At 45.3% G+C, this 20,162-nt stretch overlaps 1 long non-coding RNA gene across 1 annotated transcript in view; it reads right to left on the reverse strand.

The window, feature by feature from the left end:
* Positions 1-699: 699 nt before the first annotated feature.
* LOC308467795 overlaps positions 700-20,162 on the reverse strand; it is a 62,885-nt gene continuing 43,422 nt past the window's right edge. The window contains exon 2 of the long non-coding RNA XR_013981289.1: positions 700-917. This is a non-coding gene — a long non-coding RNA (uncharacterized lncRNA). The remainder of the gene's footprint in view (positions 918-20,162) is intronic.

Consider the following 20,162-nt stretch of genomic DNA (forward strand, 5'->3'; position numbering starts at 1 on the left):
TTTCCTGAACATTTTCTTTTCCTTGGGAGTTTTGGTAAAAAAAAGGGGGGAAGCATACCCACCTTCCAACCTACTTCCTTCACCGCCCCCTTCAAAAATCAGGCTCTTTGCACTGCAGATACCATTAAGCTTAAATTCTTCTAAGCTTCTCTATATAAATTGCCTTGATATTGTCTTCTAAACCACACATCTACTTAGATATTGTCATGTCTTCACTTACTGTGGGCTTGCTGTAGTTCTCTAGGACCGTACACTGATTGTCAATTTGAATATTTAATTCTCTCTCCTCCCTTTGTCTCATTCATGACTTGTTAGGTAGACTTAGATCACATCCTTGTTGTTGTGCCTTTGGGGGCGATGTCAAACTCTTGGAAGGTTGCAGTGCCTGCTGTGGCTGTAGAGACATCCATGCAGCAGTGAAAACGCATGGCTTGCCTTAATATTGGGAACTGTGGTCTGTTAAGGGTGCTGGTAATTGTAGCTCCATGAATGGGCAAACTACAGTTCTGAGGGTTTTTAGGGAAAGCCATGTGCTTTAAATGTATGTGAGTGGATGTGACCTTATTTTTTGACTGGCAGTGTATTATCCTCAAAAGCATATCTTTGAAATCTGACCATCTTTCAAAAAACCCTCAGTTACCCTCCCAGAGCTGCAAGAAACCACGAGATGCAACTATAGCCAAAACAACGAGATGCAACTATAGCCAAAACACTTTTAATAGGAAAATGCTGGCCAGAGGATAAGAATGCTGCAGAGTTAGGGCTCATGCCTTCACAGCATATTTCCGAGGCGGGTACCGGCGTTCTTTTCGCTGCTGCTTTTTGGTCTTCAGACCTTCTTCATGTTTGTTTAGCCTGCGCCGCATGGCATGAGTCTTCTTAGGCCGCAAGTCTAGAGGCTTGTATTTCTTGCCCTGCTTGCAGAACAGAGAAGCTAGGCTCAGAATGGACTTTTAGAAGAGATACGGGAGACCTCATGAACAAAAACAGAGGCTGCTGCAGTTTGAAATTCTGGGTACTCAAAAATGTGACCACTTTTGTGTCAGTAAGGCTTGGTGAAGGCTACTTGCCTGGCTGCCTGTGGCAAATGCAAACACTACAAAAGGACTAGCCATTGTAATGGCTATATGCTCCCTCCAGGATCAGAGGGCACTAAGCCTCTCCATACCAGTTGCTGGAGAACAGTGCATGTCTAATCCAGGGATGGAGAACCTTGGGTCCTCCAGCTGTTGCTTAACTAAAACCCTCATTGTACCTGACCACTGGCTGTGTTCACTGGGAATGATGGGAGTTGTAGTTCAGCAGCACCTGGAGGGCCAAAAGTTCTTCATGCCTGGTCAACTCAAACTGGCACATAGAGAGCTGCCTTATACTCAGTCAGTCCAATGATAACTCTGTTGGGAAAAAGCACCAAGGCAAAAGCCAGCTCCAGATGGCTGGAATGCAAAACAGGATGTTATGGTTTGCAGATGTACTGTTGGAGAAAAGGTGGAGCCTATTCTCTGTACTGAGCACCGGATGTTAGCTCAGTGTGTCATCTGACCTGTGCTGGAAGTACAGGGGAGGAGTTGTGACTCTTCTAATGGAGACTGAAGGGTGCAGTCACATTTCTATGTACTGTTGAGTGACAGGAATAAAACATGTAGAAAGGACTCCTGTCTGTCTCATTTCTCCTCCCTGGGAGAATGCAGGGAGGGAGAGAGAAGCAGAGAAGCAGAGGGTGTGTTCTATCTCACGACTAATGAGAAGAATCGCCGGGTTTGTTTACCTAGCCTGCCGGAGGTTGCAGACGGACGGTAAACACAGTATCTCGCTCAATTGCCTCGGGGGAGGCCAGGTACCTCTGACTGTGAGCCGAAGATACTAACAAACTCTAGCTCAGCATTGTTTACTCTGAGTGGATGTCCAGGGTTTCAAATGGGAACATTGCCAGCTATACCTGGAGATGCAGGGGATTGAACCAGGGACCTTATGCAGGCAAAGTAGATGTTCTGCATGCATAATCTGAAGAGCTATGGCCTGAAAATCTTCAGATACTCATACACAGTAAAATTAATGACGTTTCTTGTCTAGTTTTAAAAATTTTTGCTTACAAAAATCGTATCTCCGCACCACCCAAAATGTGTTTCGGTTAAAGATTTCCAGAAGAGCTGCATCACTGGCCATCGGCCCATAGAAAGGTTACCCAGAGGCCCAGACCATTGCTCATAAGTACGACACCCTCAGAGCATTGTGTACCTACTAGACAACTGCTTAGACCACATGGCCCAGCAAAAGTTATCCAGTAGGAGGCTGCTTTAGCAAGTAAAGATTCACACTGCATCCATGGAGTTTTGAGCAGTGCTGGTTGTTGGCCTTGCAATCTCTTTGGAAAGACGCCCCCCCCCCGCCCCCAATATTGAGATTATCCAAGCTGCCTTAATATTTAATCCACTTAAGGCTCTTCCCAGAGTTAATAGGTTGCATCCAACCAAGGTCTACTCATAACAGAACCACTGGAATTAATGGGGCTAACTTAAGACATGTGCACTCATTTCAATGGTTGTGCTGTAAGAACGGAATGTGGATGCTTGCAAAGATAACAGCCTGGGACTCCAGCCTGTCTTTTACAGGATTTATTGAGTGCAAAACTTATGTACGGTACAGAGGTTTCAAAAGCATGTCTGCCTCAATCGCTAGAACCACTTCCAAGCTAGGGAGGAGGTGGGGTTGCGGGCTTCACACCCCTCCCCACACTCGCGGGGGCTGGCTTCAGCCCCCGCAATACCAAGGAATCCTTGGATGCGTCATACCCTGAGCCAGCCAATCGGCTGGCCCGGGGGGCGTGGCCTCGCTTTACTTAGGTCTGGCGCTGCCGAGGGTCTCCCTCTTTCCTGCGCCGCAGCTGATCAGGTTTTTCGCTCCTTACTGCAGCATTCAGCCTTTGTGTTTAGCTGTGGATTCCTTTTGCTTGGTGACCCCTTATTGCCTTGTGTGCAGGAGCAACCGCCACTGCCGTCCATCGCCAGCCTTAGAGAGAGCTTTCATGCTGGGGGCTTTTCCTTGCCTGCGATCGCCGACCGCTACAAATTGAGCTGGAATCACTGGGGGAGGGTTTAATTTACAGGCTTTCTTCTATTTGCGTGTTGCTGGCGTCAGCAGATCAGCTGGTTCCGACCGGCACGGTTGCTCCGGGTGCCACTAGAAGGGCTGCTCTTTTGAGGGGCTGCTCTCTCCGGGATCTCCTCTTCCTCCCAAGCTCTAGATCAACGGGTCCTTTTCCTGACCGCCTTTTCCGCGTCACGAGCGCTTCGCTTCCCTGTTCCAGGAGTGGTAATGTATTGAAAGGGAATTTTCTTGGGGCTATTTGAATTTATTAGTGGCAGGAGCGGGAGAATAGCGGCGCTCTGGGGTTCGTTCTTAGTTGGCTGGCAAAAATTATTCTCCAGGGTTGCCTGGGTTACTAGGGCAGCGTCGCAGTCGGGAGGCACACGTGACCACCCGACAGCAGCCATAAGCAGCCACCATCTTAGGAGAGGCAACCCCAGCCTCAATTGCAGCCCATTCTGTGCTCCTTGCTCGTCTTAGTGTTTCCTGATTGTGCGCAATTCTCCGTCCCCTTAAAAAAGACTAATCGTCCGTGGCGTGCAGGGGTTAATAGCGCGTGTGGAGTCCTTTGCAGCCGAACCGAGGGTGATCGTTACCAGTCGCCTTGGTTACCATTCATAGCACCGCCATTTTATGGAACCCACGTGTTTCGCAGCAGTAGTTCCGAACTGCGGCCATTTTAGGTGAGGCAGCCAGCTGCCGGCACCGCGTTTCTGCTGATTTCTGTTTCTCTGCCTAGTGTTAACCCCGGGTCTGCCACTTACCCTTTTAATTCATTCTCTTTAATTCATTACCCCTTTTAATTCACTTTTAATTCACTCACATTTTAAAGGGCTGCATCACCCCCTCTGCAAATTGAAAGGAAGTATCGGAATTGGCGTATTTATAATCATCCCTCCCTGCTGGGAGTTTAGCGCTCTATATTAAGCGTCCGGAAAAACAAGAGCAGTTAAGAGCGGGGAGCGTCCAAGGCTAGCGGCTTATCCCTGCGCTGCTGTGGGGAGGGGCCTCGGGAGCAGATTGACACCCCACGCTGCCTGTTCTTCTCAGGCTCATTCCAGCATCGTAATTAAATTGACTTTGTAGATTTTGTGGATTTGAATAAGGACCATAGTAAAGTGCTTTGTGCAAAATTATAACGACTATTTTATTGGAATCAAGCAAGTCTGGAATTTAAGTGCCCAGTGCATGAATTTACCGGTCCCTTAGCTGATATTAGGCCTGGGTGCAGGACTCTATTGGTCTATTATTTGGTATTAGGTGCCGGATTTGAATTCAAGTGCTTGGCAAATAATTTAATTGGGTGTGAATCAAGCGCTTGACTCAGGGCAAATTTCGATTAGGAGCAATTTAAGCGTGTGGGGCAGGACCTAATTACACAGACTGGGGACCCAGTGCTGCTAACTAGGATTATAAGAGTTTAAGGGGGACGCTTTGGTATTATAACATTGCATTGCAATTCTAACCTTAATTTAAGGAGCTTGCTGCCTACGTTGTTGGGGCATTGCAGGAGTGTTCAGCTTCTTTCTACCAGACTTTTAGAAAACATCTGAAGGCAGCCCTGTTTAGGGAAGCTTTTAATGTTTGATGTATTAGAGGATTTTAATTTTTTTTTTTTTGGAAGCTGCCCAGAGTGGCTGGGGAAGCCCAGCCAGATGGGCGGGGTACAAATAACAAATTATTATTATTATTATTATTATTATTATTATTATTATTATGGTTAGCAACACACCTTTAGTTTCGCCTTCTAGTCCTTTCATTTTTAGGTGGTGGCAGAGAAAACCCACTAAGACACTTCTTTTCTCTGGTGCATAAGGCTTGATAGCTAAGCGTTACTGCAACCCAATTAGGGTGCTTCGCGCCTATTGTACCAGCCTTTGTGGGGAATACTGGTCTAACGCGCTCACTGTGAGCTTATATCGGTCGGTATATACTAAATTCTTCGCGGCATGCATACGTCATTGCCCAGCGTAGTCAATACTGCGATCCTGAAGCATTTGCCCAATTTTTCTCAGCCTCCGAAACCTTTGATATGCGGTGCAGGCCGGGAGTGAGGGCGCTTCCTGCTCCCCCTCCTGCATCCCAGGATTACATACCTGACACCCTTCCAAGTAATCAAGAGCACCCTAGTACCTCAGCCTCCGGTCCTGGCACCGCCCCACCAGCAACCACCTCTGGTTCCCGCCCCTTAACACGCTCCCAGTCTTCTCGCTCCCTTAGGTCAAAATCGGGTTCCTCGGGCAGTAGGGCGCCTCACAAAGGGCCTACCAGTACTAACACTCAGCAGGCCATAGATGTGCCCAGTATCTTTCAGGATCCACCACCACAGCCCACAACTGCAGTAGGGGATTCTGGGTCCTCTTCCAATGAGGAACACCAAGGACACCAGGATGTGCCCTCGGCTGCAGCCCCAACCACGACTACCAGTGAGGAGCAGGGCGGAAAAAGGAAATCCAAGAAGAAACACACGTTGAAGAAAAGCAAGAAAAGCAGGACGTCAGACTCCGAGGACAAGTCAGGTACCTCCTCTTCCGATTCAGATAGTGACGCCCCTATGGAAGATTACTGGGGTTTGGGCGAGGACATTTCCAGGCTCCCGTTGTGGGTGCACGAGAGGAGGGCCAACTCCCATCGTAAGTCCTTAAACGGGTCCCTAAAATGGAAAGGGGGGTCATTGGTGGAAGATGTAAAAACATCCACCAATGTGTCCACTGACTTTATATTAGGAAACCACTTATCCCAAAAGAAGAGGACTAAGATACTTAACGGGGACTACATTGATATATTTACTCTCCTCCCCCCGACTAAAATGACAGGGAAAGGAGAAAAGAAATGTTTATATGAGAAGCGGAGGTATAGAACCCCCCGAGCCGAGCGCACTTTTGAGAATTGGTTAGAGGGGTACCAGGTTTTTATGGGGGTAGTTTCGGCAGCTTATCCCAAATGCGCGATGCACCTCATTGCACACATGGCGCATGTGAGAAGGGCATTTGCACTAGCGGGGGAGAACACAGCTTTATCTTATGATGAAGATTTCCGTAGAAACGCTTCCCTCTTACCATCCACTCGCTGGGACCTGAGGGACCAGAATTATTGGATGGAGCACGTAGGCCCTTATGTTGAAAAGAAATCGCAGGACTCTTCTAATGTCGGGAAGGTGGAGTCAAAGCGGCGATGCCAATGCTGGGACTTCAACAGGGGGGTCTGTTCTCGTACGGCCTGTAAGTATACTCACGAATGTGAGAAGTGCCTCAGCAACAATCCGGCCTCCACATGCTTTAAGGGTAAGCAGCCCTTTCGGGGTGGAAGGGAGTACTCACACCAGGGCACAAGGGGTACCCCCAGACAACCCCATGGGACTGCTGGGAACCGCCAGTAGTAGCTCTCTTGGGTTAGCCTTCACTCCAATCAAATTACATCCCTTATGAACCCTGCTAGATAGTTACCCTGATAAAAAAGCAGCCAGATACCTTTGGGAGGGGTTTTCCTTAGGCTTTAGAATACCGGTTTCTTTCCCACCCAACCCTTGCGATCCTCCTAATCAGAAATCAGTAAGGGAAATGCCAGAGATCGCGAGAAAGAAAATTCAAAAGGAAATTGCAGCTGGGAGGGTGGCCGGCCTCTTTAAGCAGCCCCCTATCAACGGTTTGCAAATTTCCCCGCTGGGCATTGTCCCTAAAAAAGCCCCCGGGGAATTCCGCATGATCCATAATCTTTCCCATCCAAGGGGTGGCTCGGTCAATGATGCCATACCACAAGAGCTTTGTTCAGTAAAATAAGCTTTTTTCGACCAAGCCGTAAAACTGATACGCAGATTTGGAAAAGGGGCGCTGCTTGCAAAATGTGATATAGAATCGGCCTTTCGCCTCCTGCCAGTGCACCCTGAAGATTTTCGTTGGATGGGCTTCAGGTTCAAAGGATCATACTTCATCGACAAAACAATGCCAATGGGTTGCTCAGTGGCATGTGTGGCCTTCGAATCCTTTAGTACATTCCTGGACTGGGCGCTCCAATTCAAAACAGGTTCCAACGGGGTCTCACACTACCTCAATGACTTTATTCTCGTTGCAGCTACAGAACAGCAGTGCACCGACCTGTTGAGGGCGTTCATCTCCCTAGCAGAGGAACTTGGCGTTCCGCTGGCGGCAGATAAAACCGAGGGCCCGGCAACGACCATGGTTTATCTAGGCATAGAATTAGACACAATTGCCCAGTCCTCCAGGTTACCAAGGGAAAAACTAGTGGCGCTTAGGGACTAAATTCAACAGCTCCTCCCATTAAAAAAGGTTAACCTCAGGCAAATTCAGTCTTTATTAGGTCATCTAAATTTTGCGTGCTGAGTAGTATCCCCGGGCCGCCCTTTCTGTGCCCACCTGGCAAGATTGTCGGCGGGCCTTCGTGCTTCCCAACACAGGGTTCGTCTTTCCAAGGCGGTTAAATCCGACCTGGAAGTTTGGCTCCAATTCTTGGACAACTACAATGGCATTTCTCTTTGGCAAGACACCGTGCTGCTCCATGCCGATTTTCAAGTCCAATCCGATGTGGCAGGTTCTCTAGGGTTCGGGGTCTATTTCAAGGGGCAGTGGTGCGCACAACACTGGCCCTCTGACTGGCAAGGAAAGCCCATCACCCGGGATCTTACCTTTTTAGAATTCTTCCCCATCGTAGTGGCAGTTCATTTATGGGGTGAGGTATTTAGTAACCACAGGGTGTGCTTTTGGACCGACAATCAGGCGGTAGTATCAGTTCTCTCAACCCAGTCATCGCGCTCCCCAAGGGTGGGTAACCTCCTACGTTCCTTTGTCCTCCTGTGCCTTGAGCGTAACATCTATTACTCTGCCAAGTTTGTGCCGGGCATTAGTAATGATATCGCGGATGCTCTGTCTCGTTTCCAGATGGATCGCTTCCGCTCGTTATCGCCAGAGGCGCAACAATTGCCGCAGCCTTTCCCGGAGCACCTTTGGAGCCTTGGGAACATGAAGTTATGAAGGGAGTATTGGCCTCAGTGGCTCCATCCATGTTGAGATCATACAAAAAGGCGTGGTCGGATTTTGTAAAGTTTCTTAACAGTGCATGCAACACTAACATCACATCCCCTCCCTCGAAGTCCGAAGTCCTAAAATACTTAGTGCACCTGAAAAGCTTAGGCAGAGCTGCAAAGACTCTAAACATCCAGTCAGCCGCAATATCCTTCTTTTGCAAGGTGGCTTATTCCACAGACCCTTGCGCGGACTTTGTTGTGCGCAAGGCGCTAGAGGGATGGCGTAGGTTGCAGCCCCCTAGCAATGACAAAAGGAAACCCATAACATTTGACATCCTAAGCCAAATTCACAAAAAATTAAGAACCATATGTTGGTCAAAATATGAAGCCCACCTATTATCAGCAGCTTATTCCATTGCATTCTTTGGAGCGCTTCGGATAGGGGAAGTTGTATGCGAAGGTGGCCAGGTTAATGCTCAACGGGGTATTTTGTTAAATGATCTGACCCTTTCCCGCTTCGATTTGGTTTTGCATGTGCGCAGTTCTAAGTCCGACCAGCAAGGAAAAGGGGCCCTTATTAGATTATTGGCAACAAGGAAGACAGGGCCTTGCCCGGTAAAAGACACCAGGAGTTTTCTTTACTTGAGACCTAACTTGTCTGGCCCCCTTCTAATTCATGACGATGGCTCCCTTCTGACTAGGCATCAATTCACACGGGTGATGCGGTTGGCAATTGCGGCTTGCGGCCTTAATGCAGCTCATTCCTTCCGGCCACCATTGCCATACACCTGGGCCTCTCGGCAGAAAGGATTAAGGACATGGGGCGTTGGAAATCTGATGCTTATAAAACCTATATTAGAAAAAAATCAATGACTAATTACGCCAGACCTGATCATATCTTGTCATTTCATTTCCCTTCTAGGAGACGCGAGAATTCGTATTTGGATTGTGGGCCACAGTATCGTTCACTGGGCAGCAAGGCGGGCTGTTGCGGCTGGCTTAGGGCGAGGGCTGAATTTACCCCCAAATGTAGATGTGACATGGATTGCTAGGAGGGGGATGCGCTGGCCGAGTTTATGCTGGTCGTGAGGAACAGAGCCTCGATCGAAGGCCCACCAGATGCCTTAGTTATCCAGCTGGGGGAAAACGATTTAGCCTATCGAAAAGCCATAGACTTACAATGGAACATTTTCAGAGACTTTGACGAGCTACTTACCTCTTATCCCAGAATTAACATTCTATGGTCATCATTGTTGGAAAGGTGGACTTGGAGGGATTGTCGCTGCCCTATTGCGGTGAACAGAGCCAGAAATATCCTGCAACATACTGTGGCACGTAGAGTGGCAGCTCTGGGGGGGGGATGGGTCCTTGACCACCCCAATATCCAGTTTGCCAAGGTGGCCCTCTACAGAGATGATGGCGTGCATCTTTCGGATGCTGGAAACGATGTTTGGCTGAGCGATATTATGTCAGGGATTAGGGATTGGTTACAGGCTTGAGGGTATTGGCAGCGAGCTTGGGCTCAATTGGCGGTTAGGCATTGGTAGGGGTACTGTTGTATTGTTATGCAGATGAAGGGGGGAAGGAAGTGCCATCACCTTCCCCCAAATCAAAGGGTAGTCCGGTAAAGGATTCTGGGGGGCGTGGACTTGTCCTAAGCCTATGGAGGTGTGGGCCCATGGCACGCCCCCGCTCGGTGACCCTGGGGGAGATCCCAGTTGACGTGCATCAGCGGGACTCCCCCTACTGGTGGTTAACCCTTACCAGTCTTCAAGCAAGCAGGCTGAAGCCGGTTAGTTGTTCGGACCAGTGCCTAAGCCAATACCGCTCAATTCCTGTAATCAATAAAGTTGTGGCCTAATTTGACCCATTAACTCGAATTCTTGTGTCTTGTGTCTTTATTTCTGAGGGGGGAGGCTGGAACTCGCCACGCAAAGCCACTTCCGAGCTAGGGAAGAGGTGGGGTTGCGGGCTTCACGCCCCTCCCCACACTCGCAGGGGCTGGCTTCAGCCCCCGCGATACCAGGGAATCCTCGGACGCATCATACCCCGAGCCAGCCAATCGGCTGGCCCAGGGGGTGTGGCCTCGCCTTACTAAGGTCTGGCGCGGCCGAGGGTCTCCCTCTTTCCCACGCCGCAGCTGACCAGGTTTTCCCTCCCCTCCCACCCATTAGGCTAGGCTCTCTGACGTTGCTATGGACTTCGGTTGGTCACCGTCAAGGGGCCTGGTAGGAATTTTCCCAATTGGCAGATTGGCACCAGCCACTTGGTTTTCGCCTACCTCGTAGCAAACCGTCACAACTCCCCAGTATCGCCACGCAACAGTATCAGGAAGTGGTCCTTGCCTGTTCCCCCTCCAGCAGAAAAAACCTGGAAGCCCCCCTCTTCTTTTCTTTTCCTTACGTGGAAAACTACGAGATGGAAACTGCTCTTTTCTCTCTTTGGTAGCAGCCTTTGTTTTTTTGTGTGTTTTTTTTTGCGAGTAACTTTTTATTATTTTATCTACATATTCTTGTTCCAACAATCCATATTATTAACATACATTCCCTTTGACTCTGCCGAGTCTTGACTCCCCTCCCTCCCTCCCTCCCTCCCTACAACTGGTATATTTAACTGTTGGGATTTTAGCCCCCACCAATTGCCACGCTGGCAGGAAACAGCAGATGCTGTTTACATCATGTGGTTTGGCACAGCGTGAGAAAGGATGTGAGATTCTGTTCTCAGCGTGACTCTCACTGTGTGCTGAGAGGAGGAGTCTCTTTAAGTCTTCTCTTCGACTCTCAGGAGAGAGCTGGGTGTGTGGCAAAACCCAGGGCTTGACTGCTCAGACATGCAGTCCTTTGTGTTTGTTGTTTTGCAGTAAATAAATGTAGTAATGAAACTACAAGACTGCCTTTTCCCTCTGATGTTTGCAAGGGAAATTAGTATGCTTCCTCATGAGAGAGAGGCTGCTTATTTGACCGGTCACCTGGACTGAAGGAGGATTCCTGAACGGCAGCCAGGGAGTGACCATCGGAATGTTTCACCTTTCGAGTGCACCGGGCGACCCCCTTTTTTCTTCGCGCACATTATTCTTACATTGATACTATTATACATTGAATGTATTATGCTAATCCTGCTAGTGTCTTAACATTTTTGCAGTTCTCCTTTAGATATTCAGTGAATTTACTCCAGTTATTCTTGTATCTTTGGTCTTCCTGGTCTCGGATCCTCCCTGACATTTTGGCAAGCTCTGCAAATTCTGTCATCTTCACCTGCCACTCCTGGATGGTTGGTATATCTTGTGTTTTCCATCTTTGGGCCAGGAAGGTTCTTGCGGCGGCCGTAGCGTACATAAATTCTGGTCTCCCCTTTTGATTTCCATTCCTATTAGACCTAATAGGCACGCTTCCAGTCTTTTGGGAAAGGTATACCTGAATATTTTTTTAAGTTCATTATAAATTGATTCCCAATTTTTTTAAACCTTATCACAGGTCCACCACATATGAAAGTAATCACCATCTACTTTCTTACATTTCCAACACTTTCTTTCTCTCTCTCTATACATTTTAGCCAATGTTATTGGCGTTAAATGCCATTTATACAACATTTTTAATACGTTTTCCTTCAAAGCCATACATCCTGTGAATCTTAAGCCCTCCTTCCATAATTTTTTTCCACGCTTCCAATGCAATGTTATGCCCAATATCAATCGCCCATTTTATCATCGATTCCTTTACTTCTTCATCTTTTGTGTGCCATTCAAGCAGTAGGTCGTACATTCGAGATAATATTTTACCTTTGTACTCTATTAACTCAATTTGGAATTTTGATTTTTTTGTCCTCAAACCCGTTTCTCCTTTTATCTTTGCTCAATAAGTTATTAATCTGATGATATTGTAACCACCCTGTTAATATCTTTCGAATTTGTTCATATGGTTTGAGCTTTACCCCCTGATCTGTTTTCCTGGTAATATCCTCATATGTTACTCTTTTCCCTTCCATATTTACTTTTTCCGTTGTCAGCACCTCAATTGGTGATATCCACCATGGTGTCTTTCTTTCCAAAAGGTTTTTATTTCAGTCCCACACTTCATATAATGATTTTCTGATGACACGATTTAAGAAGACTTTATGAACTTTTACTTTATTATACCATAGATATGAATGCCAACCATATCTATTGTTGTGGCCCTCAAGATCTAAGAGGTCGGTGTTTTCCAATGTCAATCATTCTTTTAGCCATACCAAACAGGAGGCTTTGTAATATAAGATCAGGTCCAGTAGGTCGAAGCCTCCTCTCTCTTTCTTATCTACTAATATCTTCATTTTTATCCTTGGCTTCTTCCCCTGCCAGACAAATTTCGATAAATTTTTTTGCCAGTCCCTGAGTTGTCTTGTCCCTTTAATCACCCGTATTACTTGGAATAAAAATAACAATTTGGGTAAAATATTCATTTTTATCACAGAAATTCTGCCTAGGAATGACAATTTTAATCTGCTCCATATCTCTAAGTCCTTCTTAATTTCTTTCCAAACAATCTCATAGTTATCTTTATACAAGTTTATATTTTTCGTTGTCAACCAAATTCCCAGATATTTTACTTTTTTAGCTATCATAATTCCTGAGTCTACTTGTAATTCTTCCGCCTCATCTTTCTTCATATTTTTTACTAAGATTTTTGTCTTATTTTTGTTAAGTCTAAACCCTGATACCTTCCCAAACTCTTCCATCTTTTTTATCGCCTCTTTCACACTTTGTTTTTGTTCTTCCAAAGTTAGGGCTAAGTCATCTGCGAAGGCTCTTACTTTAAATTCTTTTTGTCCCACCTTAATACCTCTAACCTCTGATGACTCTCTTAGGTTCTTATTTAGGACCTCCAGAACTGTAATAAATAACAAAGGGGACAAAGGACACCCCTGCCTGGTGCCCTTAGTAATCTCAAAGTTGTCTGACATATTACTGATTATTAGTTTTGCTTTTTGGTCTGAATATATCGTGTCAATACCTCTCAGAAACTTTTCACCAATTCCTAATACTTTTAAATTTTCTTTCATGAAATGCCAAGATACATTGTCAAACGCTTTTTCCGCATCTACAAACATTAGTGCTGCCTGTTTCTCATTTCTCACCTCCAAATACTCAATTATATTTACCAAATTTCTTACATTGTCCCTCAGTTGCCTCCCCGGCAGAAAGCCTGCTTGGTCTTTATGAATTACCTTGCTTAACACCATTTTTAGTCTATCTGCCAGTATATTCGCAAATAACTTCTAATCGTTATTCAGTAATGAAATTGGTCTGAAGCTTTTTACATCTAATATATCAGCGTCTTTCTTTGGGATCAATGTAATATAGGCTTCTTTCCAGGTGTTTGGCATCCTTCCTTCTCTTAAAACTTTATTCATTACTTCACTTAATACTGGTGTTAAATGTCCCGCTAATGTTTTGTAATATTTCGCTGAAATACCGTCTGGTCCTGGGGCCTTCCCTATTTTCATTCTTTTTATTGCCTTCGTGATTTCTTGTTTTGTTATTTTCTGGTTAAGCATTCTTTTTTATTCTTCTGAGATTTGGTGTAGTTGGTGATCTTGGATGTAATTTTCTATTTTCTTGTTGTCCTCTTTTTCTTTCCTATAAATATCTCTGTAAAATCTCTGAAATACTTTCCTAATTTCTTTCGGATCTTGTATCACTTTGTCTCCATCTTTTATTTTACAAATTGTATTCTGTTTTTGTCTTGCCTTTATTTGCCATGCCAGGAATCTCCCAACTTTATTGGCCCACTCGAAATTCTTTTGTTTCATGGCTTTTATTTTCCATTCCACCTCCTGGCCCACCACCATGGAGAACTGAGTCTGCAACATTTTAATGTTTTGCTTTATTGTTTCAACTTTAGGTTTTATTGTTAGCAGTCTCTCATTCGCCATGAGCTGGGCCAGGATTTCTTCTTTCTTCTTCTCCCTTCCTCTTTTCTGGAAACTATTTCTTTGAAGCAGGAAGCCCCTCATCATTGCTTTGCTCGCATCCCAGACTGTTTCAATGGGTGTTTCTTTGTTTAAATTCCATTTAAAGTAATCTGTTATTGTCTCTTTTGCTCTTTCCACTATCTTCTGGTCATTAAATAAACTCTCATTCATTCTCCATCTATATGTTGAGGGGTCTTTTCCTTTTAATTCCATATATAACGGGTTATGATCTGATAAGGTTTTTGGGAGGCTCTCGATTCTAGAAACTCTTGGTACTAAATTCTTAGAAGTCCAGATATAATCTATTCTGCCGAAATTTTGATTTGGTTCTAAATGAAATGTAAATTGTTTTATTGTTGGGTTCCTAAGTCTCCAAATGTCAATTAACCCCAATGTATTGAGCACATCGAAAAGTGCTTTCAGCAGTTTACCTTCATATGTGTCCCGTCTCTTTGCTGATCTATCTAAATCAGGTACCACCACTCCATTAAAATCTCCTAATAATATCAATATTTCATTTCTTACGTCCATTGAGTTAAACATAACCAGAACGTCCCCTGGAAGTTTTTTGGCCCTTACTTTCACTGATCTTACCTTTATTCTAAAAACATTCTTCATCATTGATCCAATTTCTTCTCCTCTTAAGTCCATCCACCCTGCCAACTCTCTTATTATTTTAGCTCCTATATTCTCATTTGTCTCTTCAGGAATCCCCCTAAATTTCAAATTTAATTGTTTTTGTCTCATCTCCAAAAGAGCTAAATTATCCAACATCTCTTCCTGTACTCTATTCATTTCTGTGACTTCTCCTCTAATTGGTTCTGCCTCTCTTTTTACTTCCTTTAAGTATTTCTGTGTATGTTTTGCTGAATCCTCTGTGGCTTTGGTTCTTATTTCCAAATCTTTTACTTTCCCTGTCAACTCTCCCACCACCACTTCCAATTTCTTATCTAAGGCTTCCTGGACTTCCAATAGTTTTCTCTATATATATTGCTCATTTTATTTAAATTATTTCCTTATTTCCCCCAGCAGATTCTCATACTCTCTACTTTCTTTTCCATTTTCTTGCCTAGATGGATGTCTTTCTGCTGGAGTCCCTATTCCCTTTTCCCCATTTTTCCCAGACATCTTAAATATATATATCAAAATATATCAAATATGTATCAAAAATATATATTATCAAAGATCAATCAGTACAATGTTTCAGAAGTCCTCCAGGGGTCGCAATTTCCAGCCTTCTATATTTCGGGACGCGGGTGGCGCTGTGGGTAAAACCTCAGCGCCTAGGGCTTGCCGATCGCATGGTTGGCGGTTCGAATCCCCGCGGTGGGGTGAGCTCCCGTCTTTCGGTCCCAGCTCCTGCCCACCTAGCAGTTCGAAAGCACCCTTAAGTGCAAGTAGATAAATAGGGACCGCTTTATAGCAGGAAGGTAAACGGCGTTTCCGTGTGCTGCGCTGGTGCCGGCTCGCCAGAGCAGCTTCGTCACGCTGGCCACGTGACCCGGAAGTGTCTCCGGACAGCGCTGGCCCCCGGCCTCTTAAGTGAGATGGGCGCACAACCCTAGAGTCGGACACGACTGGCCCGTACGGGCAGGGGTACCTTTACCTTTACCTTTATATTTTTGAAGTGCAATTTTTTTAGCTCCCCACACAGTGGCAGCACCTAGTCAACTGGTTACCTCATCACTCCCAGCACTTTGAGCACTTTCGTCTCCCCTCTCTCCGCAGCCTCCGCTACACAGAAAGCAACGAAACAAGAAAGCAAGCCCAAAAAACCCCAAATAATTGTCCCAAAAGGCAGAAGGTAAGAGAGTATTTGTAATTCCACATGTGTTTCTTCTTTTCTTCTTTCTTCCGCCGCTTGTCGGCTCAATCCACAAATTATTTTGAACAGCCCGCGGGTTGCATGAAATTCCCAGGCTCCCGAAGTGTAGTTTCCGGCTTCTTCTTCCTCCCGATAGCAGTGTGTGGGGGGGTTAATTCCCCGTTGTCCTTCTCTGCTCCTTTAAAGCTGTTCTTAGCCTCCCCAAAAAACTGTTAAAGATCAATATAAAGCCACCTCACCATGATTTTTATATCTACAGGGTTCACTTTAAGTCCACAGTCCAAATCCTGCGGCTATAATCCTCTTCACTTAAAATGGAGGAGTGAGATGAATCACTTTGTAATAAGCCTCAGACAGAGAGGGACCTGACCAGAACCGACCAAGAGATACCTCCAATTCTTTTCCCCCAACAGTTATTTCAATAGTAGCTTTGCCTCGACACTTTGTATTTCGTGCTCGAGGACTTAAAAAGTAACACTCACTCAGCAGAAACTTTATTTCTCTTCTCCTTCCTCCAACCTTCCGTCGTGCGCCATTTTCTCCCAGCTGCCGGGACGGACTCGCTTTTTACACCCTGTAGCTCACCGAATTTTAAATAGTTCAAAATTTTTAAGAAAGTGGTCAAATCCAATTGTAAATCCAAATTCGTTGTTAAAAGCCAATTGTAAATCCAAATTCGTTGTTAGTTTTGGAAGCTGGCCGCTTTCATAAGAAGCCTGAGACTTCACGGTGCTGGTTTAAAGCTGCTCCCCTTTGTGCCCACAGCTCAATCCTGTCTCCGAGTCTATTATTAAAACCCTGGGAGTGGGAGAGCACTTCTGGGTACCGCTGGGTACCGCGTCCCTCAGGATATCCTCCTGGGGTTCCGAGGTCCACGTAGCCTTCGCGAAACCTCTCAAATAACCCCCGCACTGCTCGAGACTCCCCAGAGGGTTATCTCGCACTTCTTTTCTTTCTTTCTTTCTTTTTTTAAACTTTTATTTTGCATTAAACAGGTACATATAAATATAGACAACCAAAATTACAAAGGAAAATTCCTTAATAGTAATGAAAAAAAAACTAAAAAAAACTAAAAAAAAATATCGAAGTACATGACACAGAACATAAGCAACTATGGGAAAGATAAAAGAAAAGAAAAAAGGAAAAAAGGGAAAAAAAAGAAAAAGGAAGATGAGCCAAAGCAGGAAAGCTCATCTATTGTACACTTCCGTCAAGCTCACAACAGATCATTATTCTTATCAATTATCTCTTTCTGCATTCCAAAGGAATCCCTCATCTTGGTATCAGGGAACATTTCTCTATGCGGTATCATTCTAAACATAGCCAGATCTTTCTTGTTGAGCCCTTGTCCCCTAAATAATTATTTAAACGGGGACATTCCCAGGGGAACTGAAGGAGGCAGTGGTGCGCCCGCTCTTAAAGAAAACATCATTAGATCCGTTAGATCTAACCAATTACCGCCCGGTTTCGAATCTTCCGTTCCTGGGTAAGGTGATTGAGAGAGCGGTTGCTGAACAGCTTGGTGGGTTTCTGGATGAAACATCGGCTCTAGATCCATTCCAGTCCGGCTTCCGCGCTGGTCATGGGACCGAGACGGCTCTGGTTGCCCTAACAGATTATCTTCGTAGACAGCTGGATCGAAGCGGGTCGGGGCTGCTGATTCTTCTAGACCTGTCAGCAGCTTTCGACATGGTCGATCACAAACTCCTGGACCACCGCCTTGCCGACGTGGGGATCCAGGGCACAGTCCTTCAATGGCTGCGCTCGTTTCTCTCTGGTCGGGGACAGAGGGTGGCGCTTGGGGGGGAATTGTCATCGCGCCACTCCTTGGTGTGTGGAGTACCTCAGGGTGCGATACTCTCCCCGATGCTTTTCAACATCTTTATGCGCCCCCTCGCCCAGCTTGTCCGGAGTTTTGGGCTGGGTTGCCATCAGTATGCTGATGACACCCAACTCTATCTGTTGATGGATGGCCATCCTGACTCGGCCCCAGACACACTGACCAGATGTTTGGAAGCTGTGGCTGGATGGTTACGTGGGAGCCTGTTGAAGCTAAATCCTTCGAAGACAGAGGTCCTGTGGCTGGGACGGGACGATATGGGATTGGGGGGACAACTCCCATCTCTTGCGGGGGCGCAATTAGTGCCAGCACCATCCGTTAAGAGTTTGCGTGTAATCTTCGACACCTCCCTTTGCATGGAGGCACAGATTGCAGCTACAACAAAGGCGGCATTTTTCCATCTCCGCCAAGCTAAGCAGTTGGCTCCTTACCTCTCTTGCCCTGACCTAGCCACTGTGATCCACGCGACAGTCACCTCCAGACTGGATTATTGTAACTTGCTCTACGTGGGACTGCCCTTGAGACTGACCCAGAAACTCCAGCAGGTGCAGAATGCCGCGGCGAGACTCCTTACGGGGTCCTCGCTGCGAGATCACATTCATCCGGTGCTATACCAGCTGCACTGGCTCCCGGTGGAGTACAGGATCAGGTTTAAGGTGCTGGTTTTAACCTTTAAAGCCCTATACGGCCTAGGACCCTCGTACCTACGGGACTGCCTCTCCTGGTATGTCCCACAGAGAAACTTACGGTCTTCAAATAAAAACATCTTGAAGGTCCCAGGCCACAAAGAGATTAGGCTGGCCTCAACTAGAGCCAGGGCTTTTTCGGCTGTGGCTCCGATTTGGTGGAACACTCTGTCACAAGAGACTAGGGCCCTGCGGGACTTGACATCTTTCCGCAGGGCCTGCAAGACAAAGTTGTTCCACCAGGGCTTTGGCCAGTGCACAGCCTGACTTCCTCCTTTGGCAATCTTTGCGGAGCTCTGGCCCAATGGTTGCCATTGGTTTGATTTGAATTAATTTTATAATGAATGATTTTAGAGTGTTGTGTTGTACTGTTGTACTGTTTTATTGTTGTTAGTCGCCCTGAGCCCGGCTTCGGCTGGGGCGGGCGGGATATAAATAAATTATTATTATTATTATTATTATTATTATTAAACATTCCCATTCTTCTTTCACCAATTTTTTAGGTTTACCTCTTATTGCAACTGTCAGCTTTGCGAGCTCCAAGTACTCGCACAATTTGACTACCCATTCCTCTTTAGTGGGTGCATTTTTATCTTTCTAGTGTTTTGCCACTATAATCCTTGCTGCTGTTAGTAGCTCAAATTTTATGCATGGCTTTTTCCCTTGCCAAATAAACTTGGCAAGGTCTTTCTGCCATTCTTTAAAACACTTTACGCCTCTAATTATAGGTATTGTTTGGAACATAAAAATCATCTTTGGCAATACCATCATTTTAAATGTGGATATTCTCCCCCACAGGGACAAATTCAATTTCCCCCAAGTCTCTAATTCTTTTTTTATTTCCTTCCACTTCTTCTCATAATTGTTCTTATATAAGTTTATATTCTTTTTTTTTTTTATAGAAATTTATTGGGTTTTACAATAGAAATAAACATAATAAACAATATAACATATATCTTAACATAATTTCACATTTTCTTTGGACTTCCTCGCATCTCCCGCTCCCACTTTCATCGTTATAGCATTTTGTCAACAATTTATTATCTTATTTGCATTCTTATATCCCTTCTATGCTTCATAATCTTCTAGTTCTCAAAAAGAGTTATATTTTCTCAATCTCACTTATTTTCTTAAAGTCATCTAAGTTTAGTGGTGCTCAGTTATATTGATCTAGCATCCTGTTTAGCATTCACTCAAATTGCAATGTTTTTGTAAATAATTCTTAAATTTCTTCCAATCCTCCTCAGTCCTCTCTTCTCCCAGGTCTCGAATTCTGCCGGTCATCTCAGCCAGTTCCATGTAGTCTATCAGTTGCACCTGCCACTCTTCCAGTGTGGGTAGATCTTGAGTTTTCCAATGCTTTGCGAGTAGTATCCTTGCTGCTGTTGTTGCATACATAAAAAATGTCTGGTCCTTCTTTACCACCCCTTGGCCGACAATACCCAAAAGAAAGGCCTCTGGTTTCTTAGTGAAGGTATATTTAAATACCTTTTTCAGTTCATTATAAATCATTTCCCAGAACGCCTTCACTTTAGGGCAAGTCCACCAGAGGTGGAAGAATGTTCCTTCACACTCTTTACATTTCCAACACTTATTGTCAGTCAGGTGGTAAATTTTTGCAAGTTTGACTGGGGTCATATACCATCTATATATCATTTTCATTACATTTTCTTTCAAAGCGTTACATGCAGTAAATTTCAATCCAGTACTCCACAACCTTTCCCAGTCCTCAAACATAATATTATGCCCAATGTCCTACGCCCACCTTATCATAGCCGATTTAACCATTTCGTC

The sequence above is a fragment of the Podarcis pityusensis genome (genome assembly GCF_964106645.2).
Source record: "Podarcis pityusensis genome assembly, chromosome: W".
Classification (NCBI taxonomy): Eukaryota; Metazoa; Chordata; class Lepidosauria; order Squamata; family Lacertidae; genus Podarcis; species Podarcis pityusensis.